Here is a 15,875-nt window from a genome sequence, read left to right on the forward strand (position 1 = left end):
CTCTTTGACTTTTTCATTACTGATGTTATCTGTCCCACAAAATATTTTTGCTTTTGTCATTTACACAAACTCTATGACAAAGAACTACAACCCTTTCAACAAACAACAAAATTACTTCACCTCCAACCTACTAGTTTTATTTCCCCATAGCTCACAGTCATCTTTAATTCGTGTGGTTTCTTTTTCTACTTCAGTCCACCCATATTCAACACAGCACTGGGTAACACACTGTCCTCATGATATCTAATCCCTTAGGCTGATCTGTCTGTTCATTTTGTGTATGAGGGTGCAAAAGACTGGAGTAGAATCTCCAGGCTTGCATGCTGTTGGTGCTGTCTGTGCAAGCTCGTTATTATGTGGTACTTTCCTGGCCTCACTCATTAAATACTCAGGAGCTAGCACAGAGCAATGCCTCAGAACTTTTACTACTCATTGAAGTGAAATCAAAGACTCTCCTATTCTTTTTGGAAAAACTTGCCTCTTCCTCTATTACCTTTTATTTACCACAAGGCAGAAGATAGATTTGTACATTTTAGTTCTTCAGACTTTATCTCAACTCAGATTATTACATGCCAAGATTTTTTTATAACATGAGGCAGCTCTACTTCTACTCTGTTAAAACTCATTTTTCTCATAAGTTATACAAAAGATAAATTTTTTTAAATGTTTATGCTAGCAGAAGCAGCCATTTTTAGTCCTGAAGTTACCTGGTGCCTTAGGTTGTGTCTGAACTGACCCCATCTTTCTAAGCCAAATACAACCTCAGCAGCAGCTACCTAGTTGTGATACACACTTTGATAGATCTTTCTGACTGGCAGACAGCTCCTGTCTGGGTCATCCGTACCCATCATCAAATGTACATCACATGCTACCACTGTCCATGATTATATGGCAAGAGAGCATTCCTTTGTTATGCTTTCCCTGGCAATTCAGGGCTACAAATCACATTTGTATGGTGATGCTCACTGGAAAGTTTCTGTATCGGTGAAGATACACGCAGCTGTGCCTACACATTACCTGCTGGTGAAGAACTCTGCACGACTCTGCAGGTGCAAATATAGAGTAAATAACACATTAGTGTAAACCCACTTGGCTTGTCCTTTCTGCCGACAGGAAGAGGGAAGAGCGTTTATATTAATACACATAAACTTCCAGCAAGTTTAAGTGTATTAATATACATGCAATCATACACACAATGCATCATACACACAAGTCTCAACTCTACAGGCTGGACTTCCACTGCTATAAACACCATTACACACTGCAGTTTTCTCATTCAGATCCTACTTTCCCTCCAATAGTCAACCACTGCTTTCTTTTCTCTCCCTCTTTTCATTCAACCAATGGTTTTTTCACTTTTTTTCAGCCTCCTGGTTCGCTCCATCTTGTGCTAAGTCCTGTGATACAGGGACTCTCATTTTCTGGGGTCAGATTCATCCTGGAGAATTGATTTTTTTAGCCTAAAAATAGTGTTAATCTTCTGTGTTACAGCTTTCTCCCCTTTTATTCCTCCCCCTTCTCTCCTCTTTAATAAGCACTTACCATCTCCTTCTGGGAAGTATTTTGTGTTGTCAATAAAGACTTCCTTGTCTGACTACAGCATTCTGCTCTTCTTCTTTTTCAGGGAATTGACCATGCTGCCATTACAAAAAACTTCAACAAGGTGAAGGTGCTTTTTTTTTTTTTTTTTTTTTTTTTTTTTTTTTTTTTTCCCTTTTTGTAGAAACAATACAAAAATCCATGAATTAAGAGACACCCTTGGAAAATTCACAGTAACAAGATCCTGCTAATATAGATCGGCCAAGTGTGTAGGTATATGAGCAAGTCCTGCTGTGCCAGTCAACTGCTTGTTGCTTTCAGTCTGCGGAATTGGGACTTAAACACAAGACATTCTGTGCTGCTGGCCCCTGGCCTCATGCCTTTCTGAAGATACAGATGCCTTGTTCTTCAGTTGCACAAAAGTGTGAGCCAACACACATTCATTCGGGACAACTGGGAGGTTTGGGCTCGAGCATGAACTTGAAAGCAAGGTAACATGACAGCAGAAGACACCCAAGGAGGGAAATTTCTTACATGACATATGTGCTGCCATTGTCTTCAGTTAATCTTGATGGGAGTGATAGTGTAACTAATTCAACTGTGAAAATGGTAAGACTTCACAACTTTTGTATGCCTTCCCAAATACTGGAAAATAGATGAAAAGTCAAGCCAATACAAATGAATTATAGGGTAGGTGAGCATGATATTCCTGTTCAATCAGAAAATTGCATACCTGTCAAATGTTGTGACATGACAACCCTCATTTGTATATAACAGTAAAATCATCTTTTAAGCGATGAACTTCTGAAATTTTGGAAATGAAAAATATTGAACATATGAACAAAAAATGCAAAAAAACCCTTTTCAATATTTTGACTGGTCATCTTCACCTTTATTAAGTTTATATTGAATATAGAATTTTGGATTAGAACGCTTCCTGTATTAAAATTCTGTTATTGAGAAACTGCACAGTAGCCTTTAGCATCAATGAATAAAATTTTTGTATCTTATAAGAAAAGGGCAGCTTGACTGATAAGAGAGAAAAAATATTATTTATTCTATGTTAAAATTTATAAAATGTTGGTTATTTAATTTTTTGTTTTTCACTTCTACAACTTAGTGTATGTAATATATAACTGTATAATGTCTACAAATGAATTGGTGGTTTGTTAGTAATCCTCAACAGATACAATATACATGCAGTGCTTCTGGAGGAAAGTCCACTGAAACCATCCCATTAAAATTTTTCTCTTACATTTGTCTAATTTTTATTAAACAAATAAAAAGACCTCTGTCATTCTCAATGCTCCTAGCTTTTATCTAAATAGCTAAGTACATTGTTCATATTTTCTGTTTCCTTTGTACCTGGTAATCTGATTTTTAAAAATACAGCATATTTTAATTAAAGAAATGTGTGCATACATGCAAGAGAAGATAATAATAACTGCATTACAGTAGAAACTTGTTAATTTGCATTAATGATAGGGAGAGCTATGGTGAATTACAGAATTTTGCAAATTAACATCAAAGTGAATAAATAATGAAAACCAGAGGGTAGTCAATCCACAAAAGTTTCATTAATTCCTTTTACGGGTTGTTATTTGGCTATAATTATCTGCATTTTTTGTTTTTCTTTTATTAAGAGCTAGTGGAGTATCTGAAGTGTTATTATGCTAAAAATTATTTCTGCTCCACAATGTTTGCAGTCAAGAGGACACCTGCAGAAAAACAAGTGACCATTCTAGAAAATACACAGGTGAGCCTGACCTGTTATTCTTCCTCATCATCATCCGTATCCATTGCTGAGATCTTCCAGCATCCAGCAATGAGCATGATAGTGTTCATATGCATACTGGAACACAACCTACAGAAAGAAAGACTTTAAAGTAGACACTGGAAGAAATTGAAGGCAGTTTTGGACTGTTCATACATAAGTGAAATGCAGATTAGTGAGGTTTTTTTATGTATGATGCAATTAAAATGAAACTTATCACAGTATAGTTTCCTTTAAATTTAAAATAATTCAAAGGTGAATATGAATGTACCTTTTAGACTTTTGCAAATAGGTCCTGATACCTTAAAACTGTTGAGGATTTTGTTTTAACTACCAAAGGACATATTTCATGCTAGTTTTTTACAGAATCATAGAATGGGTAAGGCCACCCAGTCCGACCTCCCTGCTCAAGCAGAATCATCCTAGAGCACGTTGCTCAAGATTGTGTCCGTATGGCACGTAATAGGTTAAACAATACTGGGCTCAATACTGAACCTTGGGGAACACCACTAGTTACAGGTCTTCAACTTGTACCACTGATAACAACCCTCTGAACTCTGCCAGTTCTCAATCCACCTCACTATCCACTCATTCAGCTCACTCTCCCTGAGCTCACCTATGAGGATCTCATGGAAAACCTTGTTGAAATCCTTTCTGAAATCCAGGTAGGCAACACCCACTGCTCTCCCCCCAAGTCTCCAGCCAGTTGTCCCATCATGAAAAGTAATCAGGCTGGTTAAGCATGACTTCCCTTCGGTGAATGCATACTGACTACTGATCACCATCTTGTCTTCTACATGATTAAAATGATCTCCAGAACATTCTCTTCCAGGTGAGGCTGACTGGCCTGTTCCTCCTTCTCTCCCTTTTTGAATACTGGGGTGACATTTACTTTCTTCCAGCCCCCTGGCCTCTCTCCTGACTGCCATGATCTTACAAAGATGAGAGTGCCATAACAATGGTGTGTGCCAGTTCCCTTGGCACTCTTTGGCAAATCCCACCAGAGCCCATGGACTTGTGGATGTCAAATTTGACCAAATGGTCCGTAGCCTGAACCTCCTCAAACAATGGAAAGTCATCCTTCCTCCAGACCTCTGTGGTCTTTTGGGTCAGGGACTCCTGAGGGCTGGTGTTGTCAATGAAGACTGAAAGAAAGAAGGTGTTCAGCTTTCTTTGAAAGTTCTGCTGCAGTTTCCTGTTCCATTCAATGGTGGGTCCACATTTTCCTTAGTATTACTTTTGTTATTAATTTAAATTACATTGAAATTGATTTATATTAAAATTAATTGGAAAAGTTCTTCTTGTTGTCCGTGACATCCTTAGTCATATTTAGTTCCAAATGGGCCTTGGCCTTTCTCATTTCATTTCTGTATACTCTGATAACTTCCCTATATTCATCCCAAATATCACGTCCCCTAGACCTCATGTATCTCCTGCTAATGTGTGCGTTTTCATAGGAGTTTCTTGTTCATCCGTGCAGGTCTCTTGCCTTTTTTGCTAAATTTCTCATTCATTCTCTAAGGCATATTCCCATATGATTATTCCAAGAAGATTCCTGAAGAGGGCAAAGTTGTTCTGAAGGTCAGGTTTGTAACCTTTTCATTGCTTGGCTTCTTGCAGATACCAAACTCCTTGATCTTGTGGTTGTTGTAGTCAAGGCTTCCCCCAGTGCTCACATCACATCTCCAGACTTTCTCTGTTTGTCACCATAAGGTCCAACAGCACACATCTTTCTGCACTGGCTCCTCTATTACCTGTTATTGTCTTTTAAAGTACAAGAATTGTGGAGAGAAAAAAGTATTAGGATTTATTTTGTTTTTACCAGAATGTAAAAATTTGGGCAGTAATGCTACAAAAAATTCCATCTTATACTGCTTCAGTTACATTAGCAGTACACTTGATATTGTTTGCCCCAGAAATGATTGGTGCACTGTTGTCTGTGTGATGTGTCTAAACTAGAAGTGATTGTGGCTTTTTTCACTTTCGGTGTAAATTTTGACCCAGAAACTGTGCTGGGGCACAGCAGGTCACAGAAGTACAGATGGTGTTGGCCACACTGTCATGCAAATGGCTTTGTAAGCTGCCTTACCTTGCTTTCAGCTTGCCAAATGCTCAGGCCACCTCCAACCTCCGACTGCCAAGGGTTTCAGCAAATCTTCTGCCTGACCATGGATTGTCAGGACAGAACCTAATTGAAAAAGAAGCATGGAGAATGTGAGGAAGGCGCAGACATCACTTACGGTGAACCCGTGTTCTGCTGAATTATCTGGTTCTGGGTTTGTTCCCAGGCAATCCCAGGTCAAGTACTTTGCATACATGTTAGATAAGACATAGGCTCTCCTGAGCAAGATATGTCCTTCTGAGAAAAAAAAATAAAAAAATCATGGAATAGTTCAAGGCATAGTTCGCTTGGGATTTCTGTTCTGATGACAAGAGCACTGGTAACACTGTTTCTATAGAAACATCTTACCTAGTTACTGCACAGCTACAAAGGATTGCTTACCTCTGTAATTGATGTTGGGCTTTTTTGTGGGTTGTTCCAGAAAAAACATGGACCATGCTCATGATAAATGTCCTCAAGGTGTTCACACCTGTGTTACCTAAATGCTAGCTCCTATTTCAGCCAACTTGATCACATTTGAATAAACTGCAGCGGTCACGGTAGTATAAACTTTTGCTACAGTGCTGTTGGGTCCTTCACTGATTGGCATCACACTGGTTACTTCAGGCATTTTGTTTGGATTTGGACACGTCTGTCCTAACCTGGGCGGCAGATGAACTTTTCCAGCAACTCTGTGACCACGTCCTCCCAGAGGTAAAGGTTCAGTTGATACAATTTTTCTTGGTTTGTTTGGATGGCAGTGTGTTTCTTCTTAATTGCCATAAATGGTGTGCACCAGGACTGCCAGTTGATGAACGGTGAATCTGTGAGACTGTGTGCTCCTGCAGCTTCTGCTCTGCCATCCGCTACACAGGATGGTTCCACCCTGATCACCCTGATGCATTAATTCATACAAGCAAGGGAACACTGTGGAGTTGGAAAAGAGATTATTAAAAAAAAAAAAACAAAACAAACAACAGTTTCACATCTAAGTAACTGCAATATTAATTCATTTCTGACAGTATGGGCAGATAATATATCTGACTTTGCAGTATGCTGGAACATTCTGGATTATTTGTCCAAGTCTGCAGCAGCTGTTGAGAAAATGTGCCTGTGAAGGAACAGTACCTGCACTAATATTTGATTTATCTGAAAATGGATCACTTGAACAGCACAGATCATGAAAATGAGATAGCACAGAACTAAGTGCTTGGGAAGATGGGAAATAGGTGCAGTGCAGGAACAGATATTAGGTATACAGGGGGCTATTCAGAGTCCAGGTGTAGAAGAATGAAGGCAAAGTATGATGGGATTTATTATAGTTGGATTTGGTCCAAGGACAATTCTCTGGTAAGATGTTAATTTTACAGAAGATTTCATGAGTCTCAGTCTCCTGTTAAACAAAATAGCAGTTAGAAAATAGAGCAGATGCAGTAAACCATTAAAAATGGAGGCTCATTTGATATGGATTTTTCTTGTTACTTTAGTGTCCCACTTAATAAAAAACCTAATGTGGAAAACACTATAACTATGTCACTCATCATAAAACTGCTTTAAACAATGAGAATGTAGAGACATAGCAGGATGAGCGTAGGTGCTAAAATAACATACACAGTAATTCTGCTCTCTCACCCAAGAGCTGAAGAAAATGAAGTGATAGTAAGACTACAATGGCTGCAATCACTTTTATTTTATTCATGCTCCACTGAAGTTTGATGCACATGCTCCTGCCCGTACTACACATTTGTGTTAGATAACTGGCAGTATTTTAGTAATGGGAATAGATACGTGTGAATGCAGGATTAAAACTTCCTTTCTTCTCTCAGTGCTATTTATATTTCAAACCTTCTCGTGTCTACTCATGCCATAGCAAAATGTAGCTCGCATTTTAGTAATCGTGTTTTTCATAGTCATCCTACTTGTTTTCTCAGTATACTTCCATAAGTTTTTGTCTTTGATATTTTGTATCAATGTGTTTATCACAACACTTAATCTCAGTTCTTTTCAGTTGAATATCTGACATGGAGCTGTTGCCTCTCTTCACATCTTTTCACTTCATTCTTCCCTTTCTATTATTTGTTTATTTACCTTATTCTTCTTTCCAGTTTTTTTTTCAGTCCCCTTTCCTTTTCTTCCTTCCTCTCAGCTCGTTGTCTATACTTCTCCTTTTTCCTGCTGAACACTCTTTTTCTCTCTTGACTCCTCTCCTTTCTTTTCCTGTTAGCTGCTCAGCCAGACATTTCTCATTTGTGTTTTCTTTCCTTCCCACTCCACAATTTTTTGATTTTGTACCTATAGAAATATTCTCAAGTGTACCAAGACGGAGGGGAACTCATAAAAGTTCCCCTCCGTCTTGGTACAGGAAAGCATGTCCCCAGGACATGTCCTCCGTCCCCAGGAAAGCATGGCAGTTTACAGGCAAAGATGGTCCATTTGGTGGCTAAATGACATTGTCTAACATATCATTGAAATCACTGCAGCTTCCTTTCTGGGAATGAGGTCTGGGTCTAACATTAGCCCAGCTGGTGGGACCATGGTGCTGATGACACCTGGGTTGTGGGTTTGACACCCTTATTGACCATTCACTTTAGAGCTGGACTTGATTCTTGTGGAACTCTTCCAACTCAGAATAAACCGTGAAATCTGTGTGGTGAGGTGGATGGCTTTATCTGCGATGAGGGGCACAAGGTTACTCTTTCTGTAAGCTCCATGAGAAAGTGGATACATTTGATTTTTTTTTCTTCTTAAACTGACCACAATACCTCTGAATTTTCTTCTTAGATGCTTTCCTTCCAGCAGTTCAGTGTTGTGAACAAATGCGATATCTGTCCGTGTTTTGTCAATGTGTCATTCTGGAAACTGGTGGATAGAAATGGTCTGGTATGTGGTATCATGCTCATTGTTTTATTAATAAACTTTTCTGAAAGATTTTCATAGAGCTGGCATGTAGTACCTACTATATAATAATGATGTCATACAGCATGGCATTTCAGGAGCTGGTAAAACAGCTAAGTATGGCCCAATTAGTGCAGTAACTGTGTAGCAGCAGAATCAATGTAGAAATCTCTGATGGAATTCCTGTAAGGGTAAGAAAGGGCAAGTAAGCAGGCATAACATATTGCTATTAATCAGTAAACATTATGATGCTGGTATAACATCGCCTCAAGTAGCCCTAGTACAACATATGCTGCATAAGTAGCATATGTCACAAATTTTGAGGTCTTATATAACATGCACTATCTGTACAAAAAAATTAATAAATCACTTCTATGTGAAAAATATATCCATAGTTTAGCATTTTCTCCGTTCTTGTTAGGAAACTTTAAATACTAGTATTGTATTTTACTGGGTTGACAGTCAACAGTGCTGCCCAAAAACGCAGTATAAGGTTGAAAACAGATCCCATATCACGTTGTGGAGGAAATACTTTCCTGCATGTATTAGTCTTACATTGTAGAGTAGTGTATTTGGGTGGCAGCAAGAGACACTACAGACAGTGAGTAAATGGAGGCTGCAATGATGGTGAGAATATCTAATACATTCTCTTCACACTAGATGCTAAAATTTTACTTCTGGAAAAATACTGTTATTAACATTGTGCCTGAAAGGAGTGCGCTTAGCTTATAAAAATGAAATCTGGATAATGCCTTTCAAGTCAGCTTTCCTTTACTGTAGAACTTATTCACTGTCTAAGAAAAAAAAATGAATGAGATGGTGTCAGTGTTTACATTGTGACTGTTTAGTTGTTTGTAGTTATAAACTTAATTGTTTTTGTTTTGGGTTGATTTTCATATTAAGATCCTGATGATGTAATTAGCTATAGATATTTAAGGTGCTCATATTCTTTGTGACTTTTTTTTTAAATTATGGTCTTACAAAAGTCTGATAGGACTATAGCATATGAAAACTGTATCTTGGAGAAATAAAAATCCACTGGATCTTATTAGATAAAACTGGTATGGGGACATTACTTCTTTATATACAACATTACTGATATATGTACTGGAATGTATGTATTCAAGGAGAATATTTAGATTTTGCAAATATGTTTGGAAAAAAATAGAAGGAGAATTAAAAGCATGAAATTAGCTGGGAAGCCTCCTGCCCCTTCCATTCTGTAGTGAATGTTAGAGAGTTTAGAAGCTTAATTTATTCACTAAAATGAAGGTGATAAGCACATGAGCTTGCTTTTTAATTTCTTCCCAAAAAGACAATAAATTTTACTTTGTCTGACTGTAGGATAAAACTGTCAAGATGAATAGTTACCATGCAAAAATATGTCTGTCCATAGCCTGAGCAAAACATCAAAAAGAATCTGATCATAATTTATAAACTTGCTCGTGGCCAGTAAATTTCTGACAACAGAGAACTTTTGAATCTAGTTTAAGAATGCAAAATGTAGATTTTTCTCCAGGTGAAAGAAATCCAGACAAAAAGTTAGTTTTAAAAGTTAAAATAATTTAATCCTGTTCTCTTGCTAGGGCACAAAAATCACTTCTAGCTGACTTTACTTTACTAGCACACATTGCAGTTATGTTTACCAATAGTTCTGTCTGCTGAGATTTATTCATTCCCCTGGAGGTAGGTTTGAATAAGTAAGTGGTGGATATCACTATGCTTATAGTAACGCATGGGTACTCTGAAGAATATAAGGTCGTATGAGAGAGACCTTCAATTCTCTAGTAGAATCATTTAAACTGGGAGTGAAAGCAGAGGCTCAGCTGTAGCAGACAGAAGAGTTCAGCCAGAGATGCCTGGACCTGACCAAGGGCTCCATTCTCCTTTGGGATCTCCAATGGAGAACTGAACACCCTGTATGGGCAACAGACCAGCAGCAGAAAACTGCTTCTGACAATCTGGGATGCTCACTGGATGAGCAGCAGAGCAGTGGATGTTATACTGAACTGAAGAGAGACTTTGAGCCATTTTCTGACTAGGCAGCTCTTATTTGGAATTTCTTCAGAACATTGCTATTCATATCAAGATGTGTTTTCTCCTTTTTAATTTTTTAAATTTTTTCTTTTATTTAGGCAAAAATATATTTGATATTTATAGGACAGTGAACGATTTGACACAGACTTCCTAAATGCTTCTGGAGAAGAAAGAAATTTTAGGAAGTATGATCATGTGTTAATGGTCTGAGCCACAGCTATACTTATTTGTAAAAACTGGACTCTTTAACCAAAGAATTGCATAAAAATAATTGTCCTAATTCTTCCTGCTACCATTATTAATCACATATTACAGACAAGATAAAATATGGCTTTGGAACAATGTGATTCATTTTTAAAATAAGGCTATACAAAATCAATGGGGTATGTACTAAATGAACTAAAGACAGGCTAAGTTACGTGGGTCAAAGACTATGGCCAAAGGAAAACCTTCTCAACCAAATGAAAATTTTCTTCCTTATGGGTTAACGCAGGTTATTTGTCCTGGCCCAATGCCACTCATTCTCCTTATCAATGTCCTAGAGAAAAAGTGAAATATTTAAAACTGCCAAATCTTCCAGCTACGGGTTTTCAAAACAAAAATGGTCAAGGGCATCTGTGCAAGTGCTGTACATTCAAACAATGCATACTTTAACACACGCAAATTCAAAGTCTTTGATCTTGGTACAAAGAAAACTCACTGCTGTGAAATATACTTATACTTCTTTCCATACATTATTTTGTAAATATTCTGGAAAATTTGAGATTTTTCAAACACTTAAGAAAGATAAAATCAGTACATTGTTGTTCTGCACCCATCTCCCCTACCTTATTAAGTCACGAAAAGCACGCAGATTTCAAGCAATATCTTTTGGATAGGACAAGAGGAGCTGTTCTTAGAGAAAGTTAGTAGGAAGCAAACACAAACCTTATGGATCAGGAGGGATTTTGTCATACTCATTAATCTTGATTTTTCCATCTAATTGAGCATGTCCTTTTTGCCCTTTTTTTCCTGAAATGCAAGAATTTTTTGTGTCTGAAGGGGACCAGTTTCTATCTAAATAAGTGTTTGAAAACCAGCTTCCACAAATCCATCACCTTCAGAAGAAGTGTTACAATTAAGTTATAGAATGCTGAAATCATGTTCTTCCCTGCAATAGAGACAGAAAAGAACAAGGTTCTGCCACCTGCATCAAGAAACTAACTCCAACAATTCATTTGACACCTTCTGTGAGGTTTTGAACTTTCAGCTGTCAAAGACTTCCATGAGTTATTTCACAGCATCCTGATGTGAAGAGAGCTTCAGCATGGAAAGCATTATTTGTGGTGTACTTAGCTAAAGAGCACAGGCTGAATTTTATTAAGTAGTTTCTTTCTGCTTAAGGAATCAGTCAGTATCTTCCCATATGATTCTGTAGAATTGAGATCCAATGAATAAAATATTCCACTTCATCATAAAATATGATGTTTATTAAATGCACATTTAAAAAAATTTACTGGATACACCCAGAGCTTGCAGTGTTATTAGGTAGGACTGGATTAATCTGCCTGATTCTTAGTAGAGTTTATTTGTAAAACATGACTTATTACGCTGGTGTAGGATATGCTATACTGGCACTGCATCCCACACTTTTATAGTGATGATTACAGCTTTCAGCAGTCAAGCGACAAACTCCATGAAAGTACTCTGAAATTGCATTTTTGAAATTCCATCCCTGCCTACAACTATAAGCTCTGAAGAACTGAAATTTTAATAAAATAACTCAGGAGTATTTAATTTTCCTCTACTCTGGATCTGCCACTTTATTACACCTATTCTGTAGGCTATTAAATGTTCAGTCCTGTAAAGCCTGCACTTGATCTTCAGAATGTGCAGAGATGCCAAGGTATGACTGAAGAAAGCATGGAAAAGCAGAGGTGCAAAATGCTATTGACTTTTGTGTTAGTTACAACTTCAAATGAGAATGCACAATCCTATTCTCTCTGTATCCACAGTAACAGGAGGCAGAGATGAAGGAATAGAGTTGATTTAATTGTACAGACATAAATAAAATTTTCAGGCCAAGTAAAAAGAAGCCATTGCATAAACACTAGACCATTTTCTAGTACATCCAGCCACCTAGAGAAGGAGCTCATCATCACATTATGACATAAAATCAATATCTTGCAAAAGTCAGAAATAAGATCATGAAAGAGCAATGTGTTGTATCTACAAAGGTTGCATATATCCAGTTTGGTATTTAGGATATCAGACTTAGGGAAGGGAAAAAAAAGCCAAAAATCTTTCTTATTTAGAAGTGTGCAACAGTATGAGACAAAATAGGCATTTAACGGGCCTCTGTTTATGTTTTTATTGAGATTAATTTGGATGGGTTTGAAGGTGTCTCTGCAATAATCACTCCAATGAAGTGCTTAGAAAAATCATGTTTTAGCAATATTTCTGTTATGACAATAATTGGTAAAAAGAAGCAGCAAAACTGAAGAACTCTTGTGGATATTGAGGGAGCAATATTTATTACGTCTTACTAACATTTTCTAGGGTACTACTTGCACAACCCTTGTTCAGTAGAAGGACAGAGGATGATGAGCTTCCTTATACTGGGGAAAAAATCCTACTGATTATTTATTTTTATTAACTTTTGGAAGATTTATATCATTATAAATTAAAATGGTAAAGAAATATTGATGCAACAGGAAAATTACTACTTTATTCCATAGGATTGATATAATAAAATCCTAATTAAATCAAGTAATTGTACAGTGTAGAGGATCTTTTTTTATACAGATTTTTACTACATATGTCAATCCTTTATTAATTATATGAATGTAACCTATCTCCATTCAATTCATCTGCACTGGAGTATCTCAAGGTGAAATTTGGCCATGCAGGACAGGTTGACATGGGAATTAGTTCATTTTTTAGCACTGGGTTTTGTAAACAGACCCAATCCCATTACTTTCTTCCAAATGGAACCTGCTTCAGTGGTCATCCTACCCATGAGGCACTGCTATGCAGTCACAGAATCTTCTGAGTTGGAAGGGACCCACAAGGATAATTGAGTCCAGCCCTTAAGTGACCTGTACGGGGACTGAACCCATGGCATTGGCATTATTAGCACCATGCTTGACCAACTGAGCTAATAACCCCCCCCTCCTGCATATATAACTAACCACCTCACATAACATAACAATGCAAAGAAAAAAATTAGCTCTTCCTTCCTTTTATTTTTCTCCCAAAACCTTAATTTTCAGAGTTAGAGTGAAATAAGAACTTTTAAAAGCAGAGAATTGTACCTGAGTAACAGTTTCAAGGCAGCTCATTTGGATCCTAGTCTGAGCTGATGGACCAAAGATTCGAACGCGTTCCAAATGAACGTCATAATCACTGAAATATTGGCTATTCATAGCTCTGTTTCTCACTCTGGTTTGATAAATTCCTTCCTGAGCCTGAGAAACCTTTACTGTCAAAATTCCTTCTGCACAGGAGTTAGCATTTAGTATGAAAACTTCCTGATAAGTGCAAGTACATACACAAAGTTAGGGGGATGGCCTCAGTTCCAAATCTAGGAGCTATTGTATTATTTTCTTACTGCATTATATGATTATCATTATTGCTGTTGTTGTTATTGTTATTATTATTAATACTTAAGGATTACTTTAATAACTCTGTGTTGATTGGGACCATTAACTCTGAATTTAGCTTTATAATGAAAGTGGGAGAAAATTTAATGCCTTCTTTAAATATTAATTTATGGTAGAATATGTATGTGTTATGCATGTCTAATGTAATAAAGGTAACCATGAGGCAGAGTACATGGTTACCTATATATGTTATTCGTAACAAGAGCATTGTGGTAGTGATTTCAAGCAAATGGAGATGTTTGTATGAAAGACACAAAAAGAAAAGGTGAAACTGTGGCTTTTACTGAAACTGCAACCAAATATGTTATTTAAGACGTAAAATAAAAGGAAAAAGAAAAACAGAAGACAAAAAAAAAAAAAGAAAAAAAAGCGTGTTACAGGGGCAGAGTTGGAGGCATCCACTTTGTATCACAATCTGTTGTTGTTGTAAGTGTTGTAATTCAGCTGCAAGTCGTCAACTGAGAATTCCCCTGGGAGAGAATGTCTCCTGTTGCTCCACTCAGTCTCAGCAGAAAACAGGTGTGTGTGTACTGAAAACACTGCTACAATATACATATTTCCATCCAGTCTGGTATCTATTCAGAGATATGGTTGAACCAAATCTAAAATAAACACACAAGTGATCTTAAAGCTGCAGTGTGAATTTGTGTATGTCATCTTATGCTGAAGAGTTATGTATAAGCAACACAGTTGGAGGGGACAAAGAATAGATACAATTCCTAAATCTCCATGGGGTATACCGATTTCTTCATACACCATTCCAATATATCTTTATTAAAGTAATTTAAATCTATGCTGATGCCTGTCCTCCCAGCAACACATATTTCAAGGAATGTTTTTGTCCAGCTGAATTCTTTCTATTAACTTCCTTTGACTACTGATATCACTAAGAATTTCCAAATCAGTTCCTGAAAATTGGGATCCAACTGATAAGATGAAAATGAGATGAAAAAGGTGATAATTGAGATAGGAAGCTATGAAGTCAGAAAGCTTTTCTAACAAGAAGTTAAACCCCACTGTTACCAGACTGGTGATCTGGTGGTGGTGGACAATACACTGATTTCACAATAGCTCTGCAATTGAAGCTGGATGCAGCAAGGTTAGACCCTGCTGTACTACACTGCACCCATGCATCTCTGCTCTGCTTACCACTCCACTGTGTCCCTGCCTACCTCACACATTACTCACCACAGTCTCAAGGAAAAGCTGTCCTGGGACAGCTTTGGTTTTGGAGCAGAGGTGATGTAGCTTTGACAAAAGCTGTATATAATTTATTCCTAATTTCTTCTTGGTCTTGGGTTTTAACATATTTTCCATTTAAATCTTGACTAGTAGATTTTGTAGTTACCTCTGAATTACTATATGATAATGAAAGGCTTGCAGAAAGAGCCTCTAATACCAGTAATGAGAGACCTACAAAATGTTCACCCAAGCTGAAACTGTCTTTTGCTGAAAAGGCTGGTGAAAGACTCACCTCCTTCATGCTTCCTGCACTTGGATGATGTCAGTGAGAGATGAGTGCTTCCACTGAAATATGCTATTCCCAGGTGCATGACACAGAGTTCTCTTCATCTCAAAACTGCAATGTATAAGGCAGGGGAGAAGGGGAAAGTACAATCTGCATAGCTCTCCTGAAACAAAATGTACAAAATCTGCAAATTTATGGCTTCCAATATTTGGCAGAAGGGAGGTGGCACATTAATCTTTATCATCTTGCAAAATACCTTTAAAATCTGTAAACAATGCCTTGCCTTTCCTTTAACATTTGTGCTTATTTTATAGGTGTAACCACTGAATGTGATTTACAGTTTGCAAGTCATTAGTCTTTTATCTTAATTTTAAAGAAAAGTATCAGAAGAAAACTAAAGCCCTGTGCTGAAAAGCAGAA

The 15,875-nt window shown here is 37.3% G+C and overlaps 1 long non-coding RNA gene across 2 annotated transcripts; it reads right to left on the reverse strand.

Annotated features, from left to right (window-relative positions):
* Positions 1–1,758: 1,758 nt before the first annotated feature.
* Positions 1,759–15,569, reverse strand: LOC115490662 (uncharacterized). Of its 2 annotated transcripts, none has more exons than XR_003956702.4 (4): positions 15,462–15,569; positions 6,077–6,341; positions 5,403–5,501; positions 1,759–5,077 (listed from the first exon to the last, which is right to left on the reverse strand). It is a non-coding gene; the product is annotated as an uncharacterized lncRNA (long non-coding RNA). The 2 variants fall into 2 exon arrangements; XR_012053808.1 differs by lacking the exon at positions 15,462–15,569 and adding an exon at positions 8,372–8,495.
* Positions 15,570–15,875: the final 306 nt, after the last annotated feature.

Source organism: Taeniopygia guttata, chromosome 1A, assembly GCF_048771995.1.
Source record: "Taeniopygia guttata chromosome 1A, bTaeGut7.mat, whole genome shotgun sequence".
Taxonomy (NCBI): domain Eukaryota; kingdom Metazoa; phylum Chordata; class Aves; order Passeriformes; family Estrildidae; genus Taeniopygia; species Taeniopygia guttata.